This window comes from Bos indicus, chromosome 10 (genome assembly GCF_029378745.1).
Source record: "Bos indicus isolate NIAB-ARS_2022 breed Sahiwal x Tharparkar chromosome 10, NIAB-ARS_B.indTharparkar_mat_pri_1.0, whole genome shotgun sequence".
NCBI classification, from domain to species: Eukaryota; Metazoa; Chordata; class Mammalia; order Artiodactyla; family Bovidae; genus Bos; species Bos indicus.
In genome coordinates, this window is record NC_091769.1 from 11,712,562 (window position 1) to 11,715,856 (window position 3,295).

Below are 3,295 nucleotides of genomic sequence, written 5' to 3' on the forward strand. Positions count from 1 at the left end.
TAAAGTAATGCTGAAAATTCTCTAAGCCAGGCTTCAGCAATAAATATGTGAACCATGAACTTCCAGATGTTCAAGCTGGATTTAGAAAAGGCAGAGGAACCAGAGATCAAATTGCCAACATCCGCTGGATCATCAAAAAAGCAAGAGAGTTCCAGAAAAACATCTATTTCTGCTTTATTGACTCTCTCTCTCTCGAGAGAGAGAGACTATATATTTATATATATAGAGAGAGACTATTTATTTATTATATGCCAAAGCCTTTGTGTGGATCACAATAAACTGTGGAAAATTCTGAAAGAGATGGGAATATGAGACCACCTGACCTGCCTCTTGAGAAACCTGTATGCAGGTCAGGAAGCAACAGTTAGAACTGGACATGGAACAACAGACTGGTTCCAAATAGGAAAAGGGAGTATGTCAAGGCTGTATATTGTCACCCTGCTTATTTAACTTATATACAGAGTACATCATGAGAAACACTGGGCTGGAGGAAGCACAACCTGAAATCAAGATTGCTGGGAGAAATATCAATAACCTCAGATATGCAGATGACACCACCCTTATGGCAAAAAGTGAAGAAGAACTAAAGAGCCTCTTGATGAAAGTGAAAGGGGAGAGAGAAAAAGTTAGCTTAAAGCTCGACATTCAGAAAACTAAGATCATGGGCATCCCGTCCCATCACTTCATGGCAAATGGATGGGGAAACAATGGAAACAGTGACAGACTTTATTTTGGGGGGCTCCAGAATTACTGCAGATGGTGACTGCAGCCATGAAATTAAGAGATTCTTACTCCCTGGAAGGAAAGTTATGACCAACCTAGAGGCATATTAAAAAGCAGAGACATTACTTTGCCAACAAAGGTCTGTCTAGTCAAGGCTATGGTTTTTCCAGCAGTCATGTATGGATGTGAGAGTTGGACTATAAAGAAGGCTGAGCGTTGAAGCATTGATACTTTTGAACTGTGGTGTTGGAGAAGACTCTTGAGAGTCCCTTGGACTGCAAGGAGATCCAACCAGTCCATCCTAAAGGAGATCAGTCCTGAGTGTTCATTGGAAGAACTGATGTTGAGGCTGAAACTCCTATACTTTGGCCACCTGATGTGAAGAGTTGACTCATTGGAAAAGACCCTGATGCTGGGAAAGATTGGGGGCAGGAGGAGAAGGGGACAACAGAGGATAAGATGGTTAGATGGCATCACCGACTCAATGGAGATGAGTTTGAGCAAGCCCTGGGAGTTGGTGATGGACAGGGAGGCCTGGCGTGCTGAGGTCCATGGGGTTGTGAAGAGTCGGACACAACTGAGCGACTGAACTGAAGTGGGAGCTTTGACATGACAGTTCACATTCTCCTTGGCTCCTTTCCACCAGCTTCTACTGGGTGCTATGAGAACTACTGGGGCAGGAGTGTGGTGAGAAGATATCCCTCAAAGACACAGGCATGCAGTTAGTGGTTGATCTGATGTTCTTGGGTGACAGAGGTGAAACACTGACCACTTCCTCAGACTTTCTTTATTTTGAGTGAAAAACATTAACCACTGCTGGAGAGAGCATAACTTCCTGCCTCCAGGGCCCAGGCACAGACCGACTGCCTCTGGGGAAGGAGTAAATGCAAAAACCTTTGGCCCCTGGGGAGAGGTAGAAAACCTCTTCCGCCCAGGATACTGTACCAACACCAAGCGGAGATCTGCTATCTATGGGAGAAGTGCAGTTCACCACTGGAGGAGCTTGAGACTGTGGGGTGACGCAGGGTAAGCAGGACTGGCTCAAAGCTGAGGGTGGAGAAGGAGAACAGATCCTCTGGCACCCAGGTCTGACCCAAGTGCAAGATGACTTCAGCCCATCCCTGAAGGTACACAGACTGTATTACACCAAAGGTAAAAATAATAAAAGCCAAGCCTGTTTTCACTGACTTGATTCATTCAGTCCCTCACACTAGTGGCCATGTATAAATATTATTTATCTTTCTCAACTGTTCTTCACAAGATGTGTGGCATTCAAAAATTCTAAGACTTAAAAGTAAAACAATTCATAGTCAAGAGATGAAACAAATGACACAACTAAACTCAGAAATGACCCAGATATTGGAAATTGTGAGGCAGAGACTTTTAACATGATGAATGTGTTAAAGGATTTACTGGAAAAACAAAAGGTAAACTTGAGCATATCTGCAGAAAACAGGCAACAATAAAGTCACCAAAGTGGACCTGAAAAAGAACCAACAGAGAACTTTTATAAATAAGATTGCAATAACTAAGATTAAAAATTTAAATTAGACACAGCTGAAAAGAAAGCGATAACTAGAAGACAGATGATAAAAATTATCCAAAATATACCACAGAAAGATAAAAAGATGAAACATACAGAAAAGAGATTAAAAGTCCAGGATGATGGAGAGAGAAAGATTAACATCTGTTAATAACTAATAGGTATTCCACAAGAAGAGGGAGAATGGGGGCAGAGATACCAAATATGGAGACAATTACTGAGGATTTTCCAGAATGATGAAAGATACCAATTCACAAATTCAGAAGTTTATAAATTTCTAAGTGGATTAAATAAAAAGAAATCCACACTAGACACACAGTGAAACTACAGATCAAAGGCAAAGAGAATCTTAAAAGATGTCAAAGAAAAAGACCAATTACATCCATACTATTAGAAGCTGGACAACAGCTGAATCAAAGGCTGTGGCAGGATATTTTCAAAAGGTTGCAAGAAAAATATTTTCTAACCCAGAATTTATATCCAGTGAAATTTTTTTTTTTTTTAAAAAAGGATAAGATAAACACAGTTCAGAACTGAGTGGCCATCAAGAAAAATAAGGAGATTCCGGATATTTATTTCATGTGGAAGGAAAGAGATCCCAGATGGGAGGGCAGAGAAGACAAAAGACATAAAGGAGCAAAGTGATAAATACATGGGTGAATCTGAATGAGAGCATGAAACACTCATAAATGCAAAACTTAAAAGAAAACATGATGGAATTAACATATTAACAACAACAATGTATAAGTAGGGAAAGGAGTCAATAGAGATAATGTACTCTTAAGTTCCCTGGGAAATGGAGATGGTTATTGATTAATCTTAGCTTATGACAGGCAGTAAGTATGCATTTTGTAATTTTTAGGGTATCCACTAAAAGGATAGAAAACTTTCACACAGTGAGAGGGAAAAAATGAAGGTATCAAAAATAATCAACAGCAAGAAAGGAAAATAAACACAGAACAGGTGGGATAAATAGCACAAAATAAGACAGCAATTTAAACAGAACTGCTAGTAAACAAGTGCAAATGG